The 10202-nt window shown below is 50.3% G+C and overlaps 1 protein-coding gene across 4 annotated transcripts in view; it reads right to left on the reverse strand.

Moving 5' to 3' along the window:
• ADD2 (adducin 2) overlaps positions 1-10202 on the reverse strand; it is a 141955-nt gene that overhangs the window by 104914 nt on the left and 26839 nt on the right. Inside the window, exon 1 of one of the 4 annotated variants that reach the window (XM_062209613.1) lies at positions 246-344. The exons of the other annotated variants lie outside the window; for them this stretch is intronic. The gene's annotated coding sequence lies outside the window, so the exon portion shown is untranslated. Of the gene's footprint in view, positions 1-245; positions 345-10202 lie in introns of those variants that run through there. 4 annotated transcript variants of the gene reach the window in all.

Consider the following 10202-nt stretch of genomic DNA (forward strand, 5'->3'; position numbering starts at 1 on the left):
GAAGGCGCCCAGCTCCCCGGAGGGCGGCGGCCGAGCAGGCAGGGAAGAAGAGGGTGGGCGGCCCTGCCAGCCAGGCGCTACGCTCCGGGCAAGGGTCCCACCGTCCCCACGCAGGGGCCAGCGTTTGCGGCCCGGGTTTTCAAAGAGCCCTCAGCGTTACATCATCCCCCAAAACCTGTGGGACCCACGGCAGCTACCAGGGCTCCTCGATGCCGTGAAAACCAACAAAGCCGAGGCCGCCTTACCTCCCGCGCGGCATCTCCTCCGGGTCTGCTCTTCCACCGCGGAGCGGGACGCGGGCTGCTGTGGGTTCTGGGCGCGCCTCATCAAGGCGCCCCGCTAGTCCGCAGCGCCGCGGGTCCCCCGCATCCCGCCAGGAATCCCTCCCGGCAGCGCGGCTCCTCCACTGGCGGAGCTAATCTCGGAGCGCGGAGGCCGCGGCTCGCTGACAAAGGCGCTGTTCCCGCTCGTCCCTCACAGCCCTGCCGGGAGAATCAAATCCATTTCCCGCACGAGGCTGGGAGGAAATGAGGGCTGGCCCGGCGGTGCGCGCTGACAAAAGGCCGCGGCGCCGAGCCCACAGCGCCCCCTCCAGCGCGCACGGCCCGCCGCCCGCCCGAGGGCCGCGGTGCTGCAGTGCCCCCGCCCGCGCTGCCGCAGACCCGCGCCCGCCACCGCGCACCGCCCCGGCAGCCCAGCCCAGCCGCCTGCTGCAGGACCGGTTACCAGGAAGCAGTGCAGACCGGGGACTCCCTTAGGGGCTGTCTCTTCCTCCCCGGGATTTAAAAAGAAGAAAGCAAAGTCTTAACACTTGCACTTTTTTTTTTTTCTGTCTGGGGAGGACATGGTGTTGCCTTTGAAGAGAGCCATCAATGACTTTTGATCGCAAACGTGTGAATTCCAGACCAAAAAGTGTCCCTATGCTAATTCGGGCTCCATTTTCCACTAGGACAAGATACCGGCCGCAGCCCCACCCTCTGGGGCTGTGGGCCCAGCCCTCTCACTGCCTGTCTCCCCCTACTCCAGAGGGCACAGGTGTGTGGCGAGTGGGCAGATGGCTGGGGAACAGGACACTCGGTGGCAGTCTCAGACCTGCGTCGAAGCGCTGTGTGACCTCTCTGGGTCTCTGCGTCTCCTGTGGGAAAGGACAGTGCACACAGGCACCCACCACTGCTGGGACTTTGAGTGTGTTTCTCAGGGCCTGGATCTCACCGGACAGAGCTGTGGAGACGCAGCGTGACACAATATCCATCGGCTCCCCAAAGCCCCACTAAATCAACATTCCCTCTAAGTGCATTTCTAAATGTGCTGGCCAGGGTGGGGCACCGTGACTTGGCAGGTTGTTTTCACTCCTCAGGCCTTCAGCCCTGGCACAGTACTGCTCCCACTAATGCAGTGGGAGGCTGCGATGATGGTTCAAGTACTAGTGTCCCTGCCACTCACACCCGGGCCACTCACTCCCTGGCTTAGTCTGGCCCAGCCCTGGTTCTTACCACCATATGAAGAATGAACCAGCACATGGAGGTACTCGCTAACATTTTTTTTTTTTTTTAATTTTTTGACAGGCAGAGTGGACAGTGAGAGAGAGAGACAGAGAGAAAGGTCTTCCTTTGCCGTTGGTTCACCCTCTAATGGCCGCCGCGGTAGCGCGCTGCGGCTGGCGCACCGCGCTGTTCCGATGGCAGGAGCCAGGTGCTTCTCCTGGTCTCCCATGGGGTGCAGAGCCCAAACACTTGGGCCATCCTCCACTGCACTCCCTGGCCACAGCAGAGAGCTGGCCTGGAAGAGGGGCAACCGGGACAGGATCGGTGCCCCGACCGGGACTAGAACCCGGTGTGCCGGCGGCCTGCACTGTGGTGTGGCACATAAAGCTGCGGCCCACAGCGCCAGCATCCCATGGGGTGCCAGTTCGAGTCCCGGCTGTTCCACTTCCAATCCAACTCCCTGCTATGGCCTAGAAAAGCAGAAGATGGCCCAAGTCCTCGGGCCCCTGCACCCATGTGGGAGACCTGGAGGAAGCTCCTGGCTTCAGATTGGCACAGTTCCATCTGTTGTGGCCATCTAGGGAGTGAATCAGTGGATGGATGATCTCTCTGCCTCTGCCTTTCTGTAACTCTGCCTTTCAAATAAATAAATTTTTTAAAAAAATACATGTGCCGGGAGTCGGTGTTGTGGAACAGAGGCTAAAGCTGCCGCCTGCAGTGCCGGCATCCCATATGGGCACCGGTTTGAGACCCGGCTGCTCCACTTCCAATGCAGCTCTCTGCTATGGCCTGAGCAAGCAGTGAAAGATGGCCCAAGTCCTTGGGCTCCTGCACCCACATGAGAGATTGAAAGAAGCTCTAGTTTCCTGGCTTGGATCCACCCAGCTCTGGCCATTGCGGCCATTTGGTGAGTGAACCAGTGGATGGAAGCTCGCTCTCTCTCTGCCTCTAACTCTGCCTTTCAAAAAACAAATAAATCTTAAAAAAAAAAAAAAAAAAGACGAGTGCTGGGGGCCCAGCTTTGTGGCATAGTCAGTAACCTGCCACCTGCAACACCAGCATCCCATATGGGCACCAGTTCATGTCTCAGCTGCTCCACTTCTGATCCAGCTCCCTGGGAATGGTCTGGGAAAAGCAGAGGATGGCCCCCGCTACCCACGTGGGAGACCTGGATGAAACTCCTGGCTTCAGCCTGGCTGTGCAGGAATGAGTCAGCACATGGAAGCTCTAACTCTTTTAAATAAATCTTTTTTAAAAATGTGTTGGTCATAAAGTACAGCTTCCAAAAAAGCCTCTCCCCACTGATCTCAAACCAGATCTCCGTCCTTCTGCTTCTTGGTTCTGGGACACCACAGCTCTCAGACACCCCCACGCAACTCACTGGACTCCAGAGTGCTGCTGTGCAGCAGAGTCTGGAGGCGGGCCCAGAAGTCAGCAGTTGTAACAAGTGCCCCCACAGGCCCCTCGGCACACTAGTGTTCAAGAAACGTCCCTCAGCAAGCAGTCTTCAGAGAGCTCACAGAGGGGCTGGCACCATGGTGCAGCACCTTAAGCCATTGTCTGCAAGGTGGCATCCCTTTTCACAACACCTGTCCCAGTCCCTGCTGCTCTGCTTCCCATGCAGCTCCCTGCCAATGTGCCTGGGAAGGCAGCAAAAAATAGCCCAAGAGCTTGGGCCCCTGCCACCTACCCACATGGGAGAGCTAGATGGAGTTCCGGGCTCCTAGCTTCCACCTGGCCAAGCCCTGACAATTGTAGCCACTTGGGTAATGAACCAACAGATGGAAAGTCTTTCTCTTTCCCTCTACTCTGCCTCTCAAATTTACTTATATGAGAGGCAGAATTAGAGACCCTGAGAAAGTTAAGTCTTGCATCTGCGGGTTCATTCCTCAAAGAGTTGCAACAGCCAGGGCTGGGCCAGGTGGAAGCCCGGAGCTTCATCTGGATCTCCCACATGGGTACAGGGGCCCAAGGACTTGGGCCATCTTCCGCTGCTTTCCTAGGCCACTAGCAGGGAGCTGGATCAGAAGTGGAAAAGCCTGGATTCCAACCAACAACCACATGGGATCTCAGCATTGCAGGTGGTAGCTTAACTTGTTATGCCACAACATAGGCCAAATAATCTTAGAAGTTCACGGAGGGCCCAGCACTGCGGTAAAGAGGGTAAAGTCACCCTTTGCAGTGCCAGCATCCCACATGGGCGCCGGTTCAATCCCAGGTGTTCCACTTCCAATCCAGCTCTCTGCTATGGCCCAGTGCTTTCCCAGGAAGATGGCCAGGTCCTTGGGCTCCTGCATCCACACAGGAGACCTGGAAGAAGCTTCTGGCTTCTGGCTTCGGATCAACACAGCTCCAGCCGTTGTGGCCAACTGGGGAGTGAACCAGTGGATGGAAGACTTCTCTCTCTCTGCCTCTCCTTCTGTGTAATTCTGACTTTCAAGTAAATAGATATTTTTTTTTAAAGTTCATGGAAAGTTTATGGAAGTTTATGAAAAAAATGCATGGATTTCTAAAATTTTTGCAGCAAAATAATTTATGGAGCCAGTATTATAGTACAGCTACATCAGTACATCAGCTACCACTGATGCTGGATCCCATATCAGAGTCTGGTTGGAGTCCTGGCTGCTCCACTTCTGGTCCAGCTCCTTGCTAATGTGCCTGGGAAAGCAGAGGAAGATGGTCCAAGCTTGGGTTCCTGCACTCATGTGGGAAACCTGGATGGAGTACCTGGCTCCTGACTTCAGCCTGGACCAGCCCTTACTGTCACAGCCATTCAGGAAGTGAACCAATGGATGAAAGACCTCCTTGTCTGTCACTTTGCCTTTCAAATAAATATTTCTTTAAATTATCTTTTAATTCCTTTTTCCTACAATTTTTTTTGGGGTATGCTCATATGTGAGCTACTGATTCAGAAAAGAGAAAATGTACATTGTAGCAAGACTGGAACAACTGGTAGGCATTCTGTTACAGATGCTAGGCTAAACTTTGTCTACTTTAGCTCCAACACCCCTCTCTTCCCTGCACCCCCCTTTCCTACTCATAGCTTCTTATGCATTCCCATTCCTCCTTCAGAACCCAGAGATTAAATGCATTGGTTCTTCCTCACAGCCCGTTGAAATCCACGAGATTCCAGAATAAAAACTTTTTTCACAATCACTGCTTGTTCACCAGGATTTATTATTCTAGAGCTGCTATCCCTAGGAAGTATTAAAGCTTTCTGAACTTGTCTAAAACTTGATGCTTCCTACAGAAGCTAGGATTCTGTCCCTGGGGAACGTGATTCTCACTACCCAACACTCCCCAGGCAGCAGGAGCCAGGAGGAAGCACTCATTCTAATTCCAGTGAACTTCGCTTAGGGTCTGTGCAACTTACAGTAAAGGCCTTCTGGGTCTCACCCTGAGACCCAGTCCCAAACAACATTACATTCAAAAGAAAGAAACCGTGACTGTGTGTGGTCCAAGTGATTAAGTCACCACTTTGAGGGCTGTTACTGCGGTATAGTGGGTAAAGCTGCTGTCTGCAGTGCTTGCATCCCGTATGGGTGTCGATTTGAGTCCTGGCTGCTCCACTTCTGATCCAGCTCTCTGCTATGGCCTGGGAAAGCAGAATATGGCCCCTGCACCCATGTGGGAGACCCGGAAGAAGCTCCTGGCTTCATATCGGTGCAGCTCTGCCCACTGTGGCCAATTGGGAGATAGAAGACCTCTCTCTCTTTGCCTCTCCTTCTCTGTGTAACTCTTTCAAATAAATCTTAAAAAATTCTCCACTTGAAATGCTCGCATCCCACATCAGAGAGTCTGATTCAAATCCTGGCATCTCCACTTCCTAAGATTTATTGAAATTCAGAGTCAGAGAGAAAATCTTCCACCCACTGGTTCACTCCCCAGATGGCCGCAAGAGCCAGGTCGAAGCGAGGAGTTTCTTCTAGGTCTCCCAAGTGGGTGGCAGGGGCCCAAACACTTAGACCATCTGCTGATTTTCCCAGGTCATTAGCAAGGAAGTGGATCTGAAAAGGAGCAGCTGGGACATGAACTGGAACCACGCGGGATGTTGGTGTCACAGGCAGCAGTTCTACCTGGTACAGCACAATGCCAGCCCCTGACATGTCTACTTCTGATCAGCTTCCTGCTAATGCATCCTAGGAGGAAGTAGGTGATGGAGCAAGTTCTTGGGTCCCTCACACCCACATGGGAGACCCAGATGGAGTTCCCAACTCCTGGCTTTGGCCTCGCCCAGTCCTGGCTGTTGCAGGCATTTGGGGGAGTCAATGAACAGATGCATCTCTCTCTCATCCTGCCTTGCAAATAAAATCTTTAAAAAATCTTAAAAAAGAAAAAAAAGAGGGGCCAGCACTGTGGCCTAGTAGGCTAAGCCTCCACCTGTGGCACTGGCATCCCATATAGATGCCAGCTCAAGTTCCAACTACTCCACTTCCGATCCAGCTCCCTGCTAATGTGCCTGGGAAAGCAGAAGATGGCCCAAGTCCTTGGGCCCCTGCAACACGTGGGAGACCAAGAAGCTCCTGGCTCCTGATCGGCTCAGCTCTGACCATTGCGGCCATTTGGGGAGTGAACCAGCAGATGGAAGACCTTTCTCTGACTCTCCCTCTCTGTAATTCTACCTCTCAAATCTTTAAAAAAATAAATAAAATAAATAAAGTAAAAAAAATAAACCCCACTGCCAATCCTTAAGTTCGAGTCATTGAAGAGATGGGGTGCAGGGTGTGGGGATTTCCCCTCATCCTTTGTCCAGCATCAGTGGAGGTGTCCCTGGAAACTCCTAAACCCTTCTCCTCCTTGAGTTTTTCTGCTGTAATAAAGAAAGCTGGCCACCCCCAGCCCTTCATTCTTATATGCTCCTGCCCATTGCTTCAACCGGGACAACAAAGGCCCCAAAGCCCAGCACACAAGCAGATAAAAATTCTCCCTGCAGAGGAAGAAAAGGGCAGGCATGATCAAACACCTGGTGTGCCCTGGAGGCTGTGTCTGAATTAGAGTAGCTCTGTAGACAGGCACATTCCCCTCCCACGTGGGTGCCCCTCACTCATTCAGCTGACAGCCTGAAGAAAAAAAGCTGTGACACCCACTGTTAAGAGGGAGCTCCTCCCACCTGCTTGAGCTGGGACATCAGTCTTTCCCAACAAGTCAAACTTCAGTTCTTCTCAGGTCTTTTCCCTAGTTGCTGGTATTTTACTGGAACATAAAGCATTGGCACTCCTGGTTTTCAGGCCCTTGGACTCAGCCTGCACCTGTACATCATTAGCTCTCCTCAGTCCCTGGCTTGCCGACTTTGAGACTTCTAATTGCATGAGCCAATCCCCTACAACAAAGGTTCATGTAACCTCCTGTTTCTCTTGAGAACTCAAATACAAACGGTGGTATGAAGAGTGGGGCACTGCAGTAAAAATTCCATAGCAATATGGAACCAGTGTTAGCAGGGTGATGGGTACCGGCTATAGAGGTTTTGAGATACATGCCATAAAAAAGCTGAAGAGAGTGCTAGAAGAAATATGAATATTGTGGCCACTGTGACATAGTGGGCTAAGCCTCTGCCCACAGTGCTAACATCCCACATGGTGCCAATTGGTGTTCTGGCTGCTCCTCTTTGATCCAGCTCTCTGCTTATGGCCTGGGAAAACAGTAGAAGATGGCCCAAGTGCTTGGGTGCCTGCACCCATGTGGGAAACCCGGAAGAAGCTCCTGACTTCGCATAGGCCCAGCTCCAACCATTGTGGCCATTTGGGAAGTAAACTAGAGGACGGAAGACCTTTCTCTCTGCGTCTCCCTCTTTATAGCTCTACCTCTCAAGTAAATAAAATTATATATATATGTGTATATATATATATATATATATATGCTAGAGATGATTTTGGTAAGTCTTCAAGAAAGAGGGAGAGTTGGAGAGAAAGCTTCCACATTCTTAGACAATAAATAACCACGAACATGACACTGACAGACATTACAGATCATTTTGGTGAAGTCTCAGAAATGAGGAAGAGGCAATTGGAAACTGGAGTAAAGGGAATCTTTGTTACAAGATGGCAAGGAGCCTGAATGAACTGTGTTCTACTGTTTTGTGGAAGGTACAACTCGCAATCAATAAAACTGCTTAGACTTCTCTGCGAGTTGACCAAAGTATTGAAGATGTGGCTTGGGTCCTCCTTACTGATTACAGTGCAATGTGAGGACAGAGAGGAGTTAGAGAAGGAATTATTGGCAGAAGTAAACAGGCTCGGTTAAAAAGGTTAGTATATTGTTTACTCTGGGAAGAACATGAGTAACCTAGGCCTGGGAAACAAGGAATTCATCTGGTGTCACAGATTCTGAGCTGGAGAACCGTGCTACACAATGGGAATCCTACTACACAGTGGGAATCGCACTACAAGTCTTCCCCATGCCCAGTTCCGACATTTAGATGAGACTTTGGCCTTCAGAGTTGATGCTGCAATGAATTAAAACTTTTGAGGCGGTCAGGTTGGAATGGATATATTCTACGTGTAATGAGGACATACATTTTGGAGAAAGAGTGCTACGGATAGAACTGTGTTCCCCCGCTGGCGCCATGGCTCACTTGGCTAATCCTCCGCATGCGGCACTGGCACCCCAGGTTCCAGTCCCGGTTGCTCCCCTTCCAGTCCAGCTCTCTGCTGTGGCCTGGGAGGGCAGTGGAGGATGGCCCAAGTCCTGGGGCCCTGCACCCCATGGGAGACCAGGAGAAGCACCTGGCTCCTGGCTTTGGATTGGCACAGCACCATTAGGGGAGTGAACCAACAGAGGGAAGACCTTTCTGTCTCTGTCTATAACTCTACCTGTCAAATAAAAAATAAAAAAAAGAACTGTGTTCCCCCAAAATTTGTATTGTGGCCCTAACCTTCAACATGACCATATTTGGAGACAGGGTCTTTAAGAGGTAAATAAAGTTAAATGAGGTCCTAAGGGTGGGACCCTAATCTGATAGGATTGGTGTGTCCTCATGAGGGAAGGTGGAGAGGTCAGAGGTAGCCAGCTCCCAGCCAGGTAGACACAGGGAAAGGCAGCAGTCTGCGAGCCAGGACGAAAGCCCTCATTGGAAACTGAAGCTGCTGGATGGCATTTTTGATCTTGAACTTCCCAGCTTTTGGAACTGATAGTAATAAATGTGTTGCTAAGTCACCCAGTCTACAGTACAGCAGCCAGAAAAAGTTAGCCAATGTATACTGTGGAGAATGGACTCCAGCAGATGGTAAGCTCTACCTCTTTATGTTCAAGGTGCTTGGGTGTCTAATGTCACAAAGGTGCACTTGGCCTTGACAGTATTTACAAACCTGCCTTGGCCTTTGCTTATGACTCCACATTCCTCCAGTTTAAGTCTGCACTCCTGACACCCTTCCCAGGGAAATGAATGTGTAATAATCACCTTCTCCCCAAAGTGATGAGAAACGGGGATGGAGATACTAGGTGCAAGGTCCTGAGAGGATGAGGACAGCAGCCTTAGGAGGGGCTGGGAGCAAGGCTGAAGGCCCCGACACCTATTTCTTCAAAGCATGAACATAAGGAAAAAGTTGAGTTAAAAACATCTGTGACAGGGGCCGGTACTGTGGTGTAGCAGGTGAAGCCACCGCCTACAGTGCCGGCACCCCATATGGGCACTGGTTCCAGTCCTGGCTACTCCACTTCCAATCCAGCTCTCTGCTATGGCCTGGGAAAGCAGAAGAAGATAGCCCAAGTCCTTGAGCCCTGCACCCACGTGGGAGACCCAGGGGAAGCTCCTGGCTCCTGGCTTTGGATAGGCACAGTTCCAGCTGTTGAGGCCAACTGGGGAGTGAACCAGCAGATGGAAGACCTCTCTCTCTGCCTCTCCTCTCTGTGTAACTCTGACTTTCAAATAAATAAATAAATCATTAAAAAAAATCTGTGATAGGCAAGTTAAGGGTAATTATTAAACGTTAATTATTGCAAAATTAAAAACAAAAAAAAACGGACTCCAAAACTTTCAAGACTGCATTTATTTGTCTTTAGGAGGTAACCCTGGGCCTTTCCACTTTTCACACTTGTGGGAGTCTGAAACAGAGAAGAAAGTCCATTATAAATGGCTAAAGGATGAGAACAGACAAGTGCTTCAAAAAGTTCATGAAGAAAATGGAATTTTTATTTTATGTTTAATGGAAAAAATTTTGAAATCCATGCTGTTTTTTCATAATGCATATTTTCCATGAATTTTTTGAAGGCCCTCATATGCGTGGATTTTAAAATTATACCAAGTAAAATTATCTTTTCATTCTAATTTCCATAAACATTTTAAAGTCCTCACATGTGTAAAAAAAACTTAATTTCATTCATAATCAAAGATGTTTAAAGATAACATGTTTTAGCCATTAAAATTCTATTGTTTTAATAGATCTCATTGTTGACAAGAATGTGATGAAATTAGGGGCCAGCACGGTAGTGCAATGGGTTAAGCCATTGCTTGTGATGCCGGCATCCCGTAGAAGTGCTGGTTAAAGTCCCTGCTGAAGTGCCCAAGAAGTCAGCAAAAGATGATCCAAGGACTTAGGCCTGTGCCACTCATAGGAGAGACCCTGAATGAGATACAGGCTCTAAGCTTCAGGTTGGCTCAGCTCTGGCCATTTAGGGAATGACCCAGAAATGGGAGATTCTGTGTGTGTGTCCCTCTCTCTGTCCAATAAAAAAAAAATCTTAAAAAAAAAAAAAAGTGATGCCAGCAGAACTCTTACATTG

The sequence above is a fragment of the Lepus europaeus genome, chromosome 13 (genome assembly GCF_033115175.1).
Source record: "Lepus europaeus isolate LE1 chromosome 13, mLepTim1.pri, whole genome shotgun sequence".
In the NCBI taxonomy this organism is placed as follows: Eukaryota; Metazoa; Chordata; class Mammalia; order Lagomorpha; family Leporidae; genus Lepus; species Lepus europaeus.